Source organism: Amblyomma maculatum, chromosome 2 (genome assembly GCF_055883805.1).
Source record: "Amblyomma maculatum isolate TAMU_Amacu chromosome 2, ASM5588380v1, whole genome shotgun sequence".
NCBI classification, from domain to species: Eukaryota; Metazoa; Arthropoda; class Arachnida; order Ixodida; family Ixodidae; genus Amblyomma; species Amblyomma maculatum.
Window position 1 is genome coordinate 62,587,284 of NC_139345.1, and position 21,856 is coordinate 62,609,139.

Genomic DNA, 21,856 nt, shown 5'->3' on the forward strand with positions numbered 1-21,856 from the left:
TAATGGCTGTTTCCACTGAAGAGGTAAAAATAAATCTAAATGTTATAAATGACAAAATTTAGAAAGTCTCGTTCTCCTGTCCTGTAAAAGCATTGATATACCCCGTCGTTGACTATATTTTACTTCTCTAGTTTTCACTAATTCAAGCAGTTTCTACTAATGGCATCAGTTTTAATCGTCCGACCTCAGAACACTTTCGAGCGACTACTGGATTAGAGCAAGCACATTTAGAAATCCCGACGCCCTGCTCAGCCTGCTTGATCTCTGGTAGAGTCGAACTGCGTGTTATGTTTGATCATTCATTCGTGCAAAAAAGAAAATACAAATAAAGAAAACGGAGCTAAGGCTGAGTGTTCGGTAGTTAAAAGTCGGAAACGCCGGCTTAGACAAAGAGCGTGCAGCTATTATCGAACACGCTATTATTGCCTAATTTCAACCCCCCCCCCCCCAAAAAAAAAAAAACAAACAAAACAACAACAACAACAACAAAAACAAAACAAAAAACGTTCCACTGATTCTTCCTGAAATGCGAAAAGATCGTGATTGCTTATAGCTGGAAGATCCGAGTACGGGGAATTCCATTTGTACATATCTTTTACTATCAAACATCTAAAGACACTGTAATTCGCAGAAACTGGGGCCTGTGTCACACCCGGAGAAGGTGGCAGTGACGTAAGAAGCATATTATCGGGATTTCGAAGGAAAATACCATTCTATAAGAATTCGCTTCCCGATCCGCCTTGCTCTAACCTGTAATTAGTCTTGTGCACCATTTCTTACGTTTCTGACCTGCTTTCTCTCGCTGATATCAATGCATTTTCTTCAAGCTACACACACCACCAGTGCTCTAAGCACCGTGAAACCTGGACACAGATAGAGATATAAGAGAAAATATTGTGTCAATATATCCAATTCATACGTATAAGAATGCTCCTTATAGTCATGTCAAGACTTGCGTAGGCACGTGTTATGTGAGGAGGAAGTAGTATCAACTGAAATAATTCGTTTCTGATTGGCGATGTTATAACGATGTTCCCTAGGCCAGGAGGCAGACGTAAAAACTTTGTTAAAGAAGTGAGAAACTAGCATTGTCGAAGGCGTCTTAGAAAGTCAAATTTTACGCGGACAACAATTCGGCGTATTGTTAGATAACATATTATGGGTACAACATTACAACATTCAGTTCATTCTTCCAAAGAAACTTATAAAGAAGTGCTTGTTTTGAAATAAGGGAGTAAATACTAGTTGCTATTCATCCAAGATTATTCATACGACTGCAAAAAAAAAAAAAAAATTACAGCGTTCTCAGGAACATTTTAGATAAAGCAAAAGGTAGTCCTGCTCCGGGATTTCCTCTCATTGGAGCCGTATGGCTGATCATGGGTGGATGCTAATGAGTAATTACTTCCTTATAACTAATCTATTCCTCCCCGGGGGATAGCCTTAAGCATTGCACCGAAGCAGCGATTGATTTCCTAAGCTTACTCTTAAAACATTTTTTTTTTACGCAATAAAATGTTTTCTCTCCTGCTCAACTACATCCACTGCTGAAAAGAAGCCTGACCCGTACCCATCCAGTGAACGTTGTCTTTGGCAGCTGTATTCGCGGTATTTCCCAAAACGTCTTAATTTACCTTGGCCTTGTGTTACTCAATGCAACGTTCGCGTCGCATGGAACCCATTCTACTATCCTAAGCATCATCGGTTGTCTCCTGTACCATTTACATCCCTCCCTAAGCTCATTTTTTCTTTTTGATCTCAGTTAGGATATCAGTCGCTTGAGCGGGCGTTTCGTGACCCACTCGAATCTATTCCGTTTTCCTAATGATGCCTTTATAATGTTCTTCTCCATACCTGACAGAGTTGTCTGGGTTTAATTTAAAGTCTTTCTATTAGGCTCCAAGTTTGTGCTCAAAATCATACAACGCAAAGGATGTATTTATTGAATATTTTCTCTTTAGAGATACTCGTAAGATGCTATTCAAAAATATGACATGCCCTCCTCCCTATTTCTATCTCGCTATCTCTTTGAGCATCTGTGAAATGCGGTATTCCCGTTTTATTTTAAGACCAGATTTATGGAGGTTGCTGGTCCTTAATAAATATATTCTACTAGTTTCCAACACCTCGCCGCATTATGTATACAGTTACTCCCTTCTCAAACTGCATATACTTCCTAACTAAAATATGAGTACGCTGGTATTAATCTTTAATGATAGCGCTCTGCTTTGAGTGCTCAAATTCATCATTCAAATTTGACTACCAGTGCCCCAATTCGCCTTTCCTTGTTTCCTTGCTAGAAGGTGTACAGAAAATATTGGTAAAGAAGATTTTTGTAGCCACAAGTAGCTTCAATTATGGATAGTTTAGTTCAATTCAGTTCGTGAGGTTTAACGTCCAAAAGCGACTCAGGTTGTGAGAGACGCTGCATGGAGGACTAAGGGTAATTTCGATCACCTGAAGATGTTTAATATGCACTGACACCGCATAGTACACGGGCGCCTTTCTTTCCACCTCCATCTATGCGCGGCCGTCGCTACAGGATTGAGAACAGACCTATAGTCGAACCCCCTAATCACTGTGCTAGATTCCCCCCCCCCCCCCCCCCCCCCCCCATTAAGAAAGAAGGAAGGAACTGCTAATTGTCCTTTTGTACTCGTGCTTACCAAACACGGAACCACGGGGATATCAAAGCGACATCACAGCTGCCGAGAAATAGTTAAAAGGAGACGTTCCTGTGACATAATGCGCGACCTGTCCCTGACTTCTTATATACAGTTCAAAAATTTATTTTACTTGTCCAGACAAAAGTAGCCATTTTATTTCTTTTTTTTTTGTCCATTGCAAACGAAGGCTTACCGGTGTGGCTCAGTAGCTATTGCATTCTATTGGCAAGCACGAGTTGATGAGATGAAAAGCCCTCGGTGGCGGTCGTGTTTTTATGTTTGATGAAAGAAAAAAAAACAAAACAAATGTGGGTACGATCGTGTGCTCTCTCACATCAACGCCACACGCCAAAGAACCATTGGTGGTTGAAAACAACCTGCAGCAGCCACGTCGCTGTTCAAGCAGAGACTACGAGGAACCAAAAACACCTCGGCATTAACAAAGAGGGTCGGAAAGCACGACAGAAAAGGGTGACGTCACACTATATGTAGCTTTATTTAAAAACAAACAAACAAACAAAATCATTCGGACAGTTGCATGCAGTGGGCAGACCTAAATGGCGATTCGAGCCATTTAAGACTTTAAGACTATCTGTTGTGTTATGTAGGGGCATTCTGCAGACCAAAAAACCGCATTACAAAACAGCATGTCTTAATTATAGCTGAATGACATTGTCAGCTATGCCCTCACGGTTGACTGCCACTCTCTCGGGCTGCGCATGGCATCTCGTTCTAATCATCAAATTATCCATCCGCGCGCAATGAATCCGAACACATCGCTTATCGCAGTGCCTTTCTTAAGGTTCGTTAAAGCTGCCACTGATTCCCCCGATCATTGGTTTCTCTGATATTTTCCTCAAGTCTAAACTGAAAACCCTAGAACACTAGCCTGGAACCAAAACCGAAATGAAACGTGATGTGCTGACGCACATGCTCCGAAAATAGCCATTCTATCTAAATCGACCGAAATATATTAAGAGCTTCCAAAATAGCCAAGGATACACAGACTAGATTTTAACGTTTTAAGAATTTTTATTTCAAAACCGGCGCGAGACATGTCAGTGTGATCTGTACAAGCATATTGTACAGCAATATGAACATTATGTAGGAGACTAAAATCGATAATTAAATTATAATTTGCATAAAACCCTATTATGGCCTTTTTTACGACTTTAGGTGATAACGTCAAGTTTTTATTTGAAGCTCGCCATCACAGAAATGTGCTTTGAAATATATAATTAGGCATTCTGGTTTCAAGCATGGAACGCCAAAAACACTAATTTGGAAGCTCGTCGAGTTGTCTTCGTCGTATTTCGCATTTATAAAATTACGTCGCTATATATTCTCATCCTCCAAATACGTACGTCGTTTGTGCATTTTATTATCTAGTGGTTAACGTGATTTTCGCCACCAAAGGGCCACTTTCAGCGAGGTCATTTCATTAATATTTACTGAAGAACTACCAACTCGACGAGTATGGTGTTTTTCGCTTTCGATATTGCTTATCACACTGCCGATTAAAAAAAAAAATAAAACGTGGCGCGTTTGATGTTGAATAGAACAATATTGCAATTTATTCCGGCAGCTATAGATACCGAAAATAAAAAAAAAGGTTATTTACTCACTTGTAGTTAAATATTCGCCCACATATATTGAGCTCTATCATATACTACACAATGTTCACTTTGCCGTGTAATCATTCACTCCAACCCGCTCCTCTTGTACTTGAAAAAAAAAAAAAAAACCCGTTACATTTGCTTGCAAATTTGTTTTGCCTCTTGGCGGTTCAGTCTGCAACGCACACGCACGTAAAGATCAGTCATTTCTCTTGGCTTTCAACGTTTAGAATTCTATGATAGATGGCTTTTATTGCCGCCCAGATGTAAATCTGAACACCAAAAACGTAAATTTCTGGCTTTTTCACTTTCACATCAGTTTGACCATTCGGAAACAGCCAAAACAGGGTACCAAAATTTTTATTTCTATTATATCCTTGCCTTTTAGGGAAGAATTGACGCTTGCATTCTTGTAGTCTTTGTGACATTGACGGCTGATTTCTGAGGATGGGTATTTCTCTCATCGCGTAGGCGCGATCAAGGTGGGTCTCTGGGTGTTATTACTCATTCTACCATCGTTTGACACGAGTGGAAATTGATACGATGATTCATGGCAATGGGTGGCTTAGAGATATGATAGCGATTCGGAAAGAACCCAGATGTCGAACTACCACCGCGAGCTCGGTGATGCTATATGACACAATATCCGCAGAGATATATTTTTGATAAATGAGTGGTAGCGCCTTTGTGTGTTCAGCATCTATGATTCGACAGGTAGGCATTAACGCTTGCACGCGGACTTCAATAGCGACGGAAGAAACCACAACTTTGCAGGTATGTTTTAGTTTGTTTTTTCGCGCGAAGCCGCTAGACAGCGCCGCGACGGGCTTCTTCTACTTGCTTCCCGGACGCTGGCCCTTCGTGCTTGCGGAGAGCATGCTGCTCTTGATTATAAAAAAATCACGAAACTATGGAAGAGTACACGAAACACCGGGTGCACGGTTCTTGGAAAGAACGCATTTGCCAAAAGAATGGGGAAATTTCATTTGCACAAGGCTGCCCAATTACAGTAACTAAAAAAAAAGTTGAGGTTAGCTGAATCAACCGGGCCTGCTTTTTTAAGAGCGTGAGCTCTTAATTATCACTTCTAGGGATTTCGCGTCGGTTTGCACGTATCTGTCACGTGACCACCAATTGCTTGAGCTAGAATTTCTCAAAGTCGCAGGCAGTGTTCACCCTGGTGGGTTGCCGCACTAGCCACCTAAGATGGCGACCGCTCTAAGGCCCCTCGTGGGTCACGTGATGCCACCCAAGATGGTGGCCACCACAGGCCACAGGGTGCTATCCAAGACGGCGACCACCCTAAGGCCCACCCTAGATCACGTGATGCCATCCATGATGGCGGCCACCCTGAGCCCAACCTAGGCCCATAAACGGAACTGATTTTCGCCGGCGGAAACAACCGGCTTCTCGTCGCTAGCCAACGGGATAACCTGAAAAATGTATATTTCCTCTTATTTAAGTATAACACACTGCAGTTTCTTATGGTTGCTTGAAATGATAATAATGTTCAGCATATTCGACAAAGGACGACGGAATGCGCAGCATAAACACCTCAGCTGACTCCATCCCGCCTTGTTATCTCGTTCGACCTCGATGTCATGTTAGCGACGCACTGTGGAATGTCATCGCCTCTTATTTCGACGGCAGCGAATTTCGTACGCTTCTGACACTGAATGCTTCAGTGCGAGTGTAGTATCCCCAGTCTGGATGTGCCGTACAAGCGAACGAAACACAGGAACATTCAGTGGGATTTTCGTTTTCGTTTATGTTCTGTGTCAGGGTTGTGGATGTTGTGACTGACGAGTTTGAGTGTGTCATTTAGTGACATGAATCTGCACGTTGCTTGACGATTTGATGCGGAGAAAGTGACGACGATATCAAAAATGACAATTCACGTGCACAGGGATTGATAACCATAGGGTTGTAACTGTGAGAATAAAGAGAGAACTGTAAGGAAAGTAATCAGAGCCAAGACTTGGCTCTATAGATGGAGACAAGTTGCCGGAAGGGATAAAGAAAACTAATGAAGTGTGCGCGAGGCTATTAATTACAATTGCACACTCGTGCAACCTCATGCGGTAGAAAAAAAAAGAAATATGAGTTACAGTGAAACAAAAAGGAAAATTGAACGCCAGACTGCGGGGGAGAAGGTGGAAGCGCAGGAGACCTGAAAATGCAAAACGTGGCTTCCTGAACTTCGAGTCAGAAAGGAAAAGAATACAAGTATAAAATGACTCTTCTTCTCCAGCATATAGGCGAAGAAAAAGCACAAACGAAGAAAAAGCCTAAACAACGACTAAGAGCCATAAATGGGCCAAGCAAGCTAACATCTACATATTTAATGAGTTCCACGTGCACCTGCACAAAGAAAGAACCAACGCCAATCTCCAAATTCACGTCTAGTAGCGCGTGTAGCACCACACGAGGATGAAATTCCAGGCAGGAAAGTAAAACTCAAGTTCCTTAATGGTAAGTGTTTCGAAGCCCCTCACTAGGCACGTGTTTGTATTGAGGCGCATCAAGAACATAGAAATGACCTCTTTTTGTGCCTAGCAGGAGAATTTAAGTATGTAGCTTAGCGGTCTTGAAGAAATTAAAAAATTGCCGGGCGCTATCATTAGCTAGATGCGTACTTCCCACACGAAACCTCTGTCGGTCAAGACATCATCATAAGGCGCACACACTCCTTCTTGGAGCTGCGTTTCGCGGCTGCACTTGCTGAAAGAAGAACCGAATCGCCCATGCGTGCAGTCAGCTTAACGTTAAACTCGGATTATATCCACATCCGCCGAAATTCAGCGGCCTGTTTCAACGCACGTGCTGTATAGCAGCGATTTTTCGTTGCTGTTAAATCTATCAAAGCACTCCGCTCCACTGCGAAGTTTGAAGCGTAATTGGCTCCGACTCGTTCCGTGATAACGAAAACCTATCTCCTCAACGTCCACATTTCATCGTACCTAGCCAGCGCACTTCCGCTGATGCTGAGACGAATGGATTTCAGATCGACATCCAATTAGCGGGTAAGTGCTCTCTCGGGTTTTCGAGCGATTTGCTCGCTTAGAGCTTTTGGGAGTTCTCTTAGAAACCATCTGTAGCAATGGGAAAGCGCGTTCGGCGCTGCGGCGTTACAGCCTCCCATATTTCTAGCGATCGCTTCGTGCGGCACTGACAGCACTCCTCTCTACCTCCGTCTTCCTAGGTAACAGTGGCCATCCACCCAGAACAGGCGAACTCGGAGGATATCAATGACTGCTCCCAGTCGGAGAAAGTGTGGTGTGCTATCCTAAATAAAATAAGAACGGTATAAATAAATAAGACAACAGATAGTAACCATCATGAAGTAGGATAAATGCAAGATAGACAATGAAAGACGACTAAAGAACGTGTAGGGAGCTTGTCGGGGAGAAAAAGAAAGGGCCTCCAAATAGGAGCTCTTGGCCCTAAATAAAGGAAGAACACCTGAGCCGCGATGAAGAACGGCTTGTTTAGAAGGCAACAAGAAATAGTAAAGAAAGCGAGAAAAGCAAAGAAAAGGAAATGTAAACGTGGTTACATTCCGCAGATATCTCTGCCGATTCAATAAGCCAGAAACCATGTGGCAAGGAGTGGCTCTTGTAAAATGCCCGTTATACCTGGCCTGCTTCCTCTTCTCTTTGCGCAGGTATGATAGAACGTATCTCCGCTGCCTGTGCTTTGTGAGCAAACCAATTTTCGGTGCCCCGTCGAGTGCTTTCATCCCTTTAAGAGCTCTAAAACGTCCCTTGAGTGCGCTGCTAGTGAGGTAATAACCCTTATTCTTCGATGCCAGGCTTACCTTTGTGGCTACTCTGCCAAAATGCAGCTTTTATCTCTGAAGTTTGTTTTTAAAAGCGTGTGAAAAGTAATGTGTTTACGAACGTTCGGCGGACATAATTAGATTAATAAGCAAAACAGTGCAAAAGAACGTTGTAGTAAAAAGAACTTTGTAGTAGTTAAAAATAAAGTTTAATATTTTCTTGTAGTCACATGAGAGTACAAAGAAATATAAAAGAAATAAATAAAGAAGAAAAGAAGGGCAGAAAGAAAGAAAGAAAGAAAGAAGAAAGAAAAAGAAAGAACAAATGAATGAGAGAAATAAGAAAGAACAAAAGAAAAGCATGTTACGAGCTGTTGATTGGGTAAAAAAGAAAACGTCAGAGAACATTGACATATTGCAATATCAAATTACTTTTATATTTGCTTAGGACCAGATGGCCAGGAATCACCCTAAACCACTGAGCAAATAAGCTGTTTTTCTTTCACTTTAGCAAGGCTGCCGCGATTTTCATGCCCGAGCTGTTCTTTGCCAATTCGCCGCAACAGCGAGAACGACGCAGAAAAAAAAAAATGGAAGAGAGGTCTAAGGTATCGGCGGCAATAAATCGCTGTTCGTGCCGACGTTTCTATATTCAGGGTGAATTACAGACGTCTCTGCTGGACGAATACCAGACACATGGATATCGATGGAATTCGGCAGCACCGCATCGTTCTCTTATTCGCCGGGGGTCTGATGCTGCCGCTTGTTGTTGGCGATGCCCGTACATACGTTTCCCACAACAGTGGAAAGCAAACGCACAGACAAAAAAAAAAAAGAAAAAAAGAAAGGGTAAATTTTGTTAACGTTCAAGGGCAGGCATATCTCATTCGCTCGTTGTAAATGGGGAAATGCGAGTCCTCATTTTCACTGATTTATAATCAAATTAAATTCGTAATAAAGAAATATACCTTCTCCGTGTATTTATGCAAATAAAATGTTGTATTAAAAAAATTGGGCCAAAACCAGATCGATCTATAATTACGGCAACTAATGATTTTACTTCCTTGATGTATGCCGGACAATAGTGAATTTATCTTCTTATTGGGAATTATTGCAACCAGTAATTTATAAAGGCCAAGAGGCTGGTAAATATATGAACTACTGCGGACGAACCTGATGACATATTTACAAAGAGAGGCACCATGCTTCGCTGTATAAGAGAGCTTAAAAAAAAAAAAAAGAGCGATCTTCACCTTCAAAAGGAGCACACATGATCATTCCACCATAAAGATTGGGGAGGACTGTAGGTGTTTCAATCGCTGTTTTGAGCCAGAAGATAGAAAGACAGGGAGTAAATTCGGTCATATTTGTTAGAAACATTAAGTGCTCTTTTATTATTGCGGTTAGGAAATTACATGAGCTTCACTTTTATATGCCTTAGTTATTCTGCCCGCCACTAAAGACGTCTACTCACTTTAATTATACAAGCGATGAAGGAATGAAGTAAGAGACGTCGTGTTCAAATTAATATGGCTTTTTCTCAGCTAAAGCTGAGTCGAATACTATTTGGGCAGTTTATAGTATTCGCTACTTTCTACACGAGCACATCGCTGCCGAGAACTTTTGCAAACATTGCCATGGCTTTAGATGCCATGTAGACCGAGGAGCTGGGACTCCATTCGTGAGGTTTTTGTATTTAAAAAAGGAAGCGTGGAAAAATTCCCACTCTGCAGAACAAGATCCCTTTTTCCAGCCATGGATATTTTTCGTTCTTAGGGAACAAAGAATTATCATTCAAACCTCCACTTTCTTTATTTGCTCGTGATATATAACTCAAGTCCATACCGTGTCACCTGTTAATAATTATAATTTATTAACGATGCGCCACTAACGATGCGCACACTCCCAGACACTATTAGAATGAGTGGGGGCAGCTGCTCTGGTCTCAAAGGAGATGCCCTCGACTTGCATGGCAAGCTCAGCCCGAAGTCAACTACCTGAAGTTACAGAAGGGGGTGGAGTTTGGTGCCCTGCTTTCGCCGGTTCAAGCCATATCAATGGTTAGGGTTAACTAACAACACAAACTTTATACACAGCAAGAGGCGATAGAAATCACACGAGGTAAATTGACATGCGTTCATTTAGAGGTCTGTGCTCAACGGCGGTTTATCGCAAATGAGACTTGTCGACCACATGACAATGCATAGGATTTTGGAAGTAGGAGTGCTACAAGAAACTCTTATGGGCATTTTCTCTGACGATACAACAAACTCCCAACTCTGGAATTTAAAAGCCGGTGCTTGGTACCACTCGTGCCTCGCTCTGGACCTCCTTGTTGTCTTATAGTGCCTGAAAGGGGACACAGTAAATTATCGCATGTGTGTCGAACACTGTATTTAGCTCTGAAAGCTGGGGCTCGAAATATATTTTATTCTAGCAGTATCATAACCAAGAAACGAGAACTGAGGCATACAAGAATATAAAAAAGCTCATCAGTAAGTTTTCTGAATTCATTTACCAGGAGCTTGGAGTTCGAAAGTGGGTATCAGAAAAAGAGGAAAAAAAAAATGTTTTGAAAGTGAACTGTAGAAAACGCTTTAGTTGGTTCCGCCCTTTTGGAGCGTCTTCTTCGAGATACGCATTCACTAACGGTGATTCCAGGCACTTGTAAAGGAGATTAAAGCAATGACGAAAAGTGCTGACAAAAACGTATTTATTGCTTTCGGAGGACGAACTTAGAAAACGGCCTTCTGCCTCTTATTTTCGATGATGCAGAGTCCGAGCGAAAGCAGTTCCAATTTTTCGCCAGACGGGTGCTTACTGCGCAGATACTACGTTTTCGCGCATGAGTCCTGTAGTCAACATAAGTGTGAAAAGGATTGCGCCACAGTATTACCCAAGTGTGAACGAAAGCGAGCTCGACTGACTGTCGCTCCGTTAGATTTCCTCCGCCGGAGATGGACGGACGCGCGCGCAGTCGATTAGCTTTCGCGCGCATTTATGTGAAAGAATGCTTTCCGGGGCTTGGGAGAAATCTAAAGTATCGTTTTTCTCATCTCCAGAAACTTCGTGATGGAGTCGCTTTTTCGAGCCGCATCGTATTTTCGCGAGATCATCATTCAAAACACGAAGCTTGCTTGGGTATGAAGGCCTTCTTTCCTCGAGGGAGACGCTCGAAGAGGTCGGTTTGCAATTTCAAAAACACGCTCAGTTGCTTTCATTCCCCAGAATGAGCACTCCATTTCAAGCATGCGTTGAAGTCTAAGAACAGTAGTTTGTATCGTAGAAGTCGTATGTACATATAGAATCCGGAAAAACATTGTTTGGAAATGAAGAAGTGTTTTAGGAGCTACTTTGCGCAGTGTTTATATTATGCGTAATCTGAAGACTTCAAAGTTTGAAAGTACTCTGTGAGTAGAGTCGTAATCACGTCCCCTTATAACGAAAACAACAGGAAGCCAACCTGCATCAAGGCCACTTTAAACAACGTAATAATATTTTATTCATTAAAAATAACTGTAATCTTTGTGTTACGCAGGCGGTACTCTGATATCGTGAAACGTTGCCTTTACTTCCAGCACCGCGTACTCTGCGAAAAATTATGTTTTTTTGGTTGTACTATATCGCCTATGGCATACAGCCTCATCATCACTCTGCTGAGCAGGATGCGATCAGATTGCCCCGGAACATTCACAATAACGTGCTGCTAATTCCACTATGTTTGAGATGGTGTACAGGGTAGAATATTTCAACAAAGAACTTGCGAGTCTGTTGTCACAACCATAGCACTTGGATTAGCTATGTCTATCGCTATCGCCATATCCTCTACTTTCGTCGCTTCAGTGAGATTAATGAACATTTCTGTCATATTTTAGGTTCATTATCTTGCAATATCGCTATAATAAAAGTTTCTTTTTGCATCTTACCACGGTCCTTAAATACGATACCTTCGTTTTTGGTTATCTATCCTGAATGTGTCTGGTTATCCGAGCGGTGTTTCTGCCGTTCTCGCAATGCTTATTTTGGGGTACATGACAGACAGTAGGCCATGATGGAAGAACTTAAAAAGAGGAGGTAATAATGACAAAAAGAAACAAAACAGGTCTGTCGTTGTCACAATTTTTGGGGGTGTGCAACAGGTGATATTGCTTCCGTAGGTTTTTAGAGAAAGCTCCCCTTATTTTAATAGTTGCAATTACTATTCGAGGTAAAGTAAAGATAAGCAAGTAACATTTGAAGAATAAGGCCACATTTCAGCGCGTGCAAGGATCTTAGCATGCACGCCATCATAAGTATTTGTTAGGACAAAGGAAACGGAGAAAACTATTCTAAATTCAATTACATCTTTTTTATCGGGCTTAAAGAAGAATATTATAAAGATGCGAGCTCAACAGTGTCGATTACTAGCTTGCACATACCGTATCGGTCAGGTTCAATCAAGGAAACATGTAAAAACCCTTAGAATATATGTTCCGCTTAATTTTTTCCTCGCCAGTACATGCTACTCAGGCCGGGCGAGGTAAATAATCCTTGTATACCCCTCCATGCAACTCACGCAACTTGCACGTTTTCTATGGAGGCAACCAGCCGTGCCCTAGTGAAATAACACTAGGAAACCAGGGCTCGTATTCCGAGTTTGCGTCGTTATCGAAAGTGTCGCTATCTCCCCAACCTCGAGCCATCTGATTGGTGGAAACGCCGGAAAAATGATGTTGCCCCCTGTTCTGGTTCCGTAGTGGCAACACTCGGTTCCGCCGTTTCGACCAATCAGATGACTCGAGGTCACATGAGATAGCGACACTTCGATAACGACGCAAACTCGGAATACGGGCCCAGGTCGCGTTGTTGGTAGAAGGTTCACGCCATGGTTGCACATCATTACTAAATGTTCAGAGGGGATCAAAGATCCTGCAGTCAGAGGGATGCCGAAGTCAGATAACAGTTTTCACTTCTTTGAAGGGAGTATCTGCACGTCTGAAATATAAATATGTGAAATATTTTAACAAAAAAACAAAAAAGAAAATGTTCAGAAGAGAAACCTTCACGAAATAATGCATATTTCTAAGCCATGAATTCCAAAATAGCCTAGCAGAAATGAGGACGAGAAGAATAACTCATCTGACGTAGAGGCAAGCATACAGACGTATAAGTTTAGGAGAAAACCACAGCTCAGGGCCCGAAACTCTCAGCGCTAAGAAATCGGGCAGGATGATGCCTATATAAAAAGATAAACTATTTCTGCAGGCATCGCGTAGGAAAACTTCCTTCAATCTATAGCGGATCGCTTGCCGTTACTGGTCTCTCGCAACCATATGCAATATTTATGGGCAAGAGTAGAACCCTAAATAATTCCGCATACGGAAGTGCATCTAGCGCCGTTCGCTCCGTTACGCCGATCCCCGAAGCAACGAGCGACAGCTTCATATATCCAGCCTTTTATTGCTCCCTCTGCTCCCACAAAAAGGGGCGGGGATGCTTCTATGCGTGGAAACCCACTAAACACGGGCGTTCCAGCAGCTTGACCGAGGAGTGGAGCCTCTGGGTATAACGTGTGATAGCAGCAGGGAGCATCTGGAGTGATAACATGTCAGAGCAGAAAAGTGAACTTTCGGTGTTTGCAGTGCAACAGCCGTTTTCCTTCCTGTTGAGAATTTCCCCACAGTCACTGCCACGTGGAAGCTTAAAGGGAAAAGTTGAGAAGCCTCCATTTCAAGATTACCCGCCAATAATGTTGCTTTGCACGGCACTTGCCTCATCGTCGACGGGTCAGTTCTTAGATAGGTCCCACGAGTGCCCACAGAGCAGAACCGGCGTCGACTCCTGGTTCAGTGGCTCACAGGTTGCCGCAGGCGACTTGTTCCTTTGTCCTTATTATGGCTGGAGGATTCACGCGCCGTGAAATGGCGGTGAGCGCTGAAAGATTAAGGTGGGATGGTGTTTGGTCGCAACGTTATAGGCAAGTCAAAATGAAAAATTGAAGAAAGCAAGGCACCTGTAGCGAAACGTGTTCTGCACCAAGCTCTGAACAGTGGTAAAAATAAGTCCGCGGAGTTGATCTCGCACACGCCACACACGTTAAGTTCACGGCGGGAACATAGTAAATCTTTGAACTGTCGAGCTAGCAGTTCTCGCGAAGGCAGTTGATATCGCAATAATTTTTGCTGATATGACGCCAACTAAGTAACTTTTTATCGCCATGGAGGCTGGCCCGTACTCATAGTTCGTAGCTAAACAGAAGTCAGAATGTTCCGTACTTGCAGCGGCAGTGTTATTTTTATATTGTACACTAAAATGTCTCAAACTACTTAGTAAGAGACAGAAGATGATAAAATCAGCTCTTATTAATTTCATCTAAGGACCTATGTGCACTTTTGTGGTTCACACTGTAGTGAGAAAAACACCGGGATCCTTTGATCTAGAGACTGATCAGCTACTTCTAGACAACGCAGACATCTTCGTACTGCTTTGGTTAAAGTGCGGTGTTGTATCTATGTCGGGTGATATTCCACACATATATAACGTGGTAGATTATGAATGTACGCTGATAAGTATATGCAGCCAAAAACCAAAGCTGAAGTGGAAACCGATGCGCCAGAGCACTTAATTCGCATTCAACTTAACCTTACTCATTCCTTCGTAATTTTTTTCTGTGCTCTAAAAATAGGAGAATTGGTATTTTGTGTAACTATGGAGATGCAAACGAGCCTTAAATTTTTCCTCCAATTGAGGAGTTGGGAAAGAAAGAAGCAGAAAAGCAGGAAAGCGGAAAGACAGGGAGGTTATAATCATATAACGCCCGGTTCGCTGCCTTACACGGGACAAAGGGAAGTAAGTAAGACGCAAGAAAGCAAGAGAGGAACAGGAATCATTTTCCACACCACCGATACTGTGATAGTACACAGTGATGAACAGGCAGGGTACGCAGGGGTTGAGGTTGTCTCGCAGCCTAGGAATCTCAAAACATTTCCCCATTTTTCTCTTTTCTGCCATAACCTGTCAGCCAGAGTTTGTATATTTCTACGTTTTGACGCATTTAAAGTTTATTTCGTGCACGTACTTGTAATGGGGTTAAGTGAGATGAGTTTATTGCCTCGGCACTAGCACAACACTCTAAAAAGGAAAAGCTTGGCACTTCAGCGCATCGCTGGTAGCTGTAATTGTCCCTAGGAAATAAATAATCTTATGCGACATGACTCGACATTAGGTAAACAGTGACTGTGCGCTCGTTGTTCACGGTCTGCAGCCCTCTTGGCCGTAGAACGTTGAAGTGTATTACAAAAAGGACATAAGGCTTTTCAATCATGTGCTATCATGTCAGCCTGGACAAAAAGCATCCTCGCTGTAACTTCCTTGTTGCTAACACTTATAGGGTCGTCGACGTCAGTCCAGCGCCAGGCCCTTCATTGTTTGACCTCAGTTCTTCCAACGTTGAAGTTCAGTTAATCCATATATAATCTTCCCCACTCTACTTTTTCGAAGCGTTTTTGACACTTACTGTGAAGGGAGATAGGGTCGGAAGCAGGTGTCACTCATCGTGGCGTGGTCGAGAAAGTTCTTCACGGTCTCTTTTGCTCGGAGCTGACTAAAGTGTAACATGTTTACACTGTTGCGGGTCGTAAAGGTTAAAATGGTGACGTTTATTTTTTGTACTCGCCTCCTGTACAAAGCTTCTGCGGAGGCTCAGCGCGTAGGTGCACTTGCCATCTTTGCGCTTATAAGTTTACTCGAGTTGACAGCACCTTTTACTTTTTGCGGTGCAGGATGTACACATGCAACCAGTGGAATACTATTAAAGAAGTTAGTACAAACTCCGGAAGTAATTTCTCAAACAGCGGCAAAAAATGCGGCAAATGAATTTTTTCAGCACCTCTAGAGCAAGCACCTAACCATGTTCTGAAATATTATTTGAGATGTTCCAACCTAGCAAATGAAAATGCAAACTGCTGAAAGATTTCTTACATCAAATAAATTATTGTGAATTTGTTGCATTTGCACAACGTGATTGACACAGCGCATGCGCAAGGTTCGTTAATTTTTTTCTGCCCATTATAACTTCATCGTGGCTGCCGCAAACGCGTACAAATAGGGTTCATCACCTGCCTGAAAGGCGGCTTGTGAATTAAAGCGTTTGCTATGTGCATTATTGGCAACCTTCTTATCCAAGAGCAGCATAATACACACATTGGCGTATATGTAGCTGGAAATCAAACGAAAATGTTTTATCGAATCGTGGAGGAAGCAAAGCCGTACCCTTAGTTATTGAAAGTAAACACTGCTTTTATTACTGGATGCTTCTGCTCCTCACCGCAGATGGGGGCTGCCTCTCGTGGGATGAACTGTCCGGCTACACGTCACGCAGCGTTACATTCGCTCGAATTGGCCATCCATCACCGTTGGGCGCTTTCTCTGCAGCTGACCTTCCTTTTTAGTTTGGTTTTGTTGTTTTGTTTGTTTCTCCAGACCACGTCTAGCAGACGTCCTTCCTGAAAGCAGACAAGCCTGTTATCCTCTTGCGACGCCAAGAGTTGTTTAGCAATGCTTCTGGTCCGTAATTTCTATCATAGCCCATGTTCACGTATGATATCTGTTTGATTTATTCTTTTGAATTATTACGCATAAACGCAGTAAAATAGTGTGTTGGCATAAGTGTTTTTGTTTAATTCAAGAGTATTGGTCCCGAAATCGAGCAAAGTCGCCACCTTTTGCGGCACAGCGGAAAAACCAGCAAAACTAGCCAGCAGTGTTTACGTGCGCGCGTACGGCCTGGTGTGTTCCGTTTGCTTCGCTATTCCGGTGGCCTCTGCCCGTCTCTTACGACCGAAATATAAGAAGGCTGTCATTCCATGCTATTGTGAAGGCAGTAATTGCTTTTATCGAGTATATCGTGCGGTATTATAGCATCCTCCGTCGATCTTCGACGCTTGAGGTTCTCTGCCGCGAGATGTCTCAAACGCAGCGTTGGCGTCGTTAGGCGTCATGTCAAAACAAAACGAACGGGTCGCCGACATTCATGCAACTTAATGTAATTGACGAGAAATTGTATACTGTCGCTTCGTTTGGAATCCGACGGCTACTGAAGCGTGAGCCGGCTTGAACACTGTTGCCGACAAGGTGCAAATTGACGCGCGAGCAAGTTATTTGAGAGCTTTCCTTTCGGTATTTTGCTAAAATCGCTGCTCGGCTAAGTGTTGCTGCTCGTTGCCGTGCAAAGCGATTGTTTCTGGGAAGCACCAAAATTTATACAGGCTTGACTATCTCTCATCCGTACCTCCTTGCTTGACCCTGTTTACCCAGAATATACAGATTTAATTGTCACAATAATACGTAGAAATACGTTGAAAATACGTTTCTTTTCACATCTGTTTTATATCCGACCCTCGATCTGACAATAATCGTACAATTTTTTATTGTATAACCGGATGACTGCTCTCGCTGCTTTCCTTGAAAACTTTACCCCTGATTATCCACTTCGCTCACTTGAAGCAAACTGGTTACATTTTAAATCAGAAATGCAACACCTTGTCAGTATGCACGTCCCTACTATCACTATAACGGAGCGACCTAACTCTCTCTGGTATAATAAAATACTAAAACCATTAAACATCAAAGAGAAACAAGAAAGCTACTACCACAGCAAACGCGTGGAATAAATACTACACTGTCTCTACCAACTATGACGCCGAAGTTGCCGAAGCTAAGGTTCACTTCTTTTCATACACCTTGCCAAACATGCTGCATAATAATCCAAAGCGCTTCTGGCAAACTATTTCTCCTTCTAGATCTAGCGAAATTTCATTAACTGATCATTCTGGATTTCAATATTCCGCCTCAGATGTTCCAAATGTCCTAAATGAGCAATTTTGCTCTTTATTCACTCATGAATTTCCTGATAGTTTTCGTGAACTCCCCTATTTTAACAACTCTTCTAAGGAAAACATAACCTTTGAGCCAAATGGAAGAGTAAAAATTATAAAATAATTACCCAATTCATCATCTGCCGGTGTTGATGGCATCAATCCGAAAATCTTGAAAGATACTAAAATTATGTGCGGTGCCATATTATCTCTCATTTTTCAGCAGTCTTTTTCTTCGTCTTCGCTACCGCGTGACTGGCGGCTCGGGAAGGTCATTCCAGTCTATAAGAAAGGTAACCGATCATCACCACTTAACTACAGGCCAATCTCGCTAACAAGTGTTTGCTGTAAGATTATGGAACATGTAATATATTCCCATACTGCCAAGTTTCTGTCATAGCTTAAGTTTTTTAATCTTAACCAACTGGCTTCCGCAGGGGTAATTCTTGTGACCCACAATTCGTTCTTTTTCTTAATGATATACATGCATGCCTTGAACTAAACATTTCTACGGACGCCATATTCATTGACTTTGAAAAAGAATTTGATAAAGTTTCTCATGCACGCCTCATTCTTAAATTATCCCGCTTAAACCTTCGCCCTTTGGTTGTGGAATGGATTCGTGTTTTCTTGTTCGATCGTTATCAATTCGTTCATGCTAATTCTCATTCATCATCTATTTCCCCAGTTTTATCTGGCGTTCCCCAAGGCGCTGTTTTAGGCCCCCTTCTATTTCTCATGTATATTAATGATTTGCCCTCTAACATCAGTTCTAACATCCGGCTTTTCGCTGATGACTGTGTCATCTATCGTCAAATAGTTAACCCGTTGAACATAACCAAGTTTCAAGAAGATTTTTTGCGCATCCAATAGTAGTTTGATATTTGACCAATGACATTAAATTCTACTAAAACCTCTTTTCTTTCTTTCCACCGCTTTCGTAACCATCTGGACACGATTTACACAATTAACAATATCCCCATTACACCAGTTGACTCCTCTATAAATATCTAGGCCTCCCCTTGAGTAAAGGTTTAACCTGGTCGCAACACATTCACCATATAATTAGTTATATATAACTAATAATTCACCATATAACTAATTATATGGGGAATGTGTTGCGACCAGGTTAAACCTTCACTCAAGTGGATGCCGAGATATTTATAGAGGAGTGAACTGATGTAATGGGGATATTGTTAATTGTATAAATCGTGTCCAGATGGTTGCCATATAACTAATTCAGCTAATTACCATGCCGTGGTGGCGCAGTTAATAAAGAAAAAGAAAGCCAGGGTGGCGCAGTGGTTACGACGCTCGACTACTGTTCCAAAGGACGCGGGATCGAATCCCGGCCTCGGCGGCAGCTTTTCGATGGCGGCGAAAAGCAAGGCGCCTGTGTGCTATGCGATGTCAGTGCACATTAAAGAACCCCAGGTGGTCGAAATTTCCGGAGTCCTCTGTCTGTTTTCTTGAAAACAGCCCGAGATTGGAATGGCTTTCCATCGGAAGTAGCAATCATCATCAACTTCAGCCACTACAAAACCGCCATCGAAGATATTTTCTATCCATGTTAATTGCATTTCACAGCCCATACCTGTTGTAATGTTTCCGGACCTGCGAGGAATAAATAAATAAATAAATAAATAACTAAATAAATAAATAAATAAATAAAATGTAAACCTGGTTTCTTCTGCTAGCGCTCACTTGCCTTTTTAATTCGCAGAACGAGTTAACACGCATGAACTAATGCGGCTTGAGTGATAAGCCCGCCGCACCAGATAGCCTTAGATTTGTGCCTTCCATTTTTTTTTTTGGAAGCACGAAATTCGAATATTAAACACACAATCGACGCTGCAATGCTACATACTTGCAAATGAAATTAGTTCGAAGTGTGTTTCTTTTTTAACATGTTGTACTGGCAACATTTTAAAGTGTTAAGTGCCGTTTCCACGTTCATCTACTGTTCGATGAGAGCTTTGTCCAGGGGTCTTAGAAAAGTGCGTTTTTCACTGGACCTTGCAGCTGTCAGTTATTGTTTAACTATCTACTGCATGTCTACTGGCTTTTGTTTTGCTGTTTTATCCAAGCTATTTGAAATTATATTTTAATGACTCGAAAGTTGTACTGATCTCCCTTTGTCGTAAAAACAAGCCTTAAGAGCTCGCTGGTGTAGCAGTTAGGAACCGTAGGAGGTAGCTATAACTAGATGACAATTTATAATAAAAACGTTTATTTAGTGCTTTAGTAATTATTGCGGCTGAGCGCTCATCGCACAAACATCCGTAGTTGATTAAAAGTCAAGAATCAAGCTACAAATTTCTTTCAAAGAAGGCCATTCAAACTTTAGCGACGATCTATACTATTGTGACATATATTACTCAAAATGTGAGCAGATAATCTGTGAAAAGCTCAGTATTCATTTAACTAAGTTTATTTTTCTTTCAGTGCCCGCCAGAACATTACGATTTACTTATTAATGTACATTCTATTCCTACTGCCCGATATTTAGTAGTGTGGCAAAAGGAGTCCAATCTTATCTAGCTACATTTGTGTAATGAGTTGCAAGCGATAGTTTAAAAAGGTGGAATCTATTATAAGAACCTTAAGTACGCAAACGAGCTATAATAAAGGCTGTTTACTAAGCATGTAGTGATTTAGATAGAAAGATTGATGGTTTTATAAAGGCTTTCACGTTAAATTAAATTGATAACTCATTTTTCTCATTCAATTCCCAGTAGAAAAATCTACAGAACTGTGCCAAAAATATGACAAAATATTCTGTAGTTCTGTCGTAAATGTCAGATTTTTCTGTAGTTCTGTAGTTTGTCTGTAGTATATTTTCGTTGTCTGTTGTACTGTAGCACTTTTCTGTTGTAACTACAGAAATTTTTGATGCTAATACAGAACATTCTGTTGTCACAACAGGTTTCCCGTCAAAAACCGCACAGAAATTTTGTCGTAACAATAGAAAACTTCCTGTAGTTTTTTTCGGACAGGGATATAATACACTGACGTCAAATTCCATAAAATTCTCTTCATAACTCTGAAAAAAATTGCAACGAAGATACGAGTACTTAACGCGAATAAACAAATAAAACCTCTTCTTGCGGTAGCGTTCCCGTCAACACGCTGTTCATTAGTTAGCACATGTTCAAGGCGGCCGCCCCATCAACGGTCGTGCCACTGTAAATACAGCGGCTAGTCCGGGCGTTTTTATTTTTCGCTTGCAATTCTTTTCACCATATACTGCTACACTGCTTTCATATGGTGAGGGTGTTAGGTTGTAACCCGATTCGTTCCACCTCACGCATGGCCGGGCTTCACATTTGCCCACGCATGCTTCCCATGCTCAAGAACACGCTGCGTATAGGCAGCTTGCTGCTGCTGATCCGACTGTCCGACGTCTCCAATGGCGTAGAAGCCGCACGACCCAAGCGAATTTCATTACGAGCCGCAAAAACAAACTAGCCACGAGCGTGCGAGTCGCGTAATCTTGCTTCAACACCACCGCCAACCACGGCGCGCAACGGGCAAACGATGCATTAACAGCTTAGCCACGCACGACCTCCACTCTGGCCTGCAAGGATGAAGCGGCCGTGTGTGTCTGAGCAGCGCACGTACTGCGTTGTAGTTTGGTGGTTGTACGTGGATCAATGAATGCCATCGCTAGTGAGGCCCTTATAATTGCTTCTCGCCGTACACATCCATCCCTAACACCCACCAATACATGTACGTTATGTGGCGTTAGGAGCGGGAGTAATCAGTGTTTATAAGCGTGGTCGGTATCAAGGGTAAAGTGTGTTTGGAGAACAGCTAGAGCAAGGGGTGGCTAGGAAGCAAACAGTTATTCTTTTTTCCTTCACCTTGCACTGTATTGGCGTGCGGCTGCTCCTGGCGGCGCAAATACCATTAACACTTGTAGTAAACAGTCCAGCGCGTGGC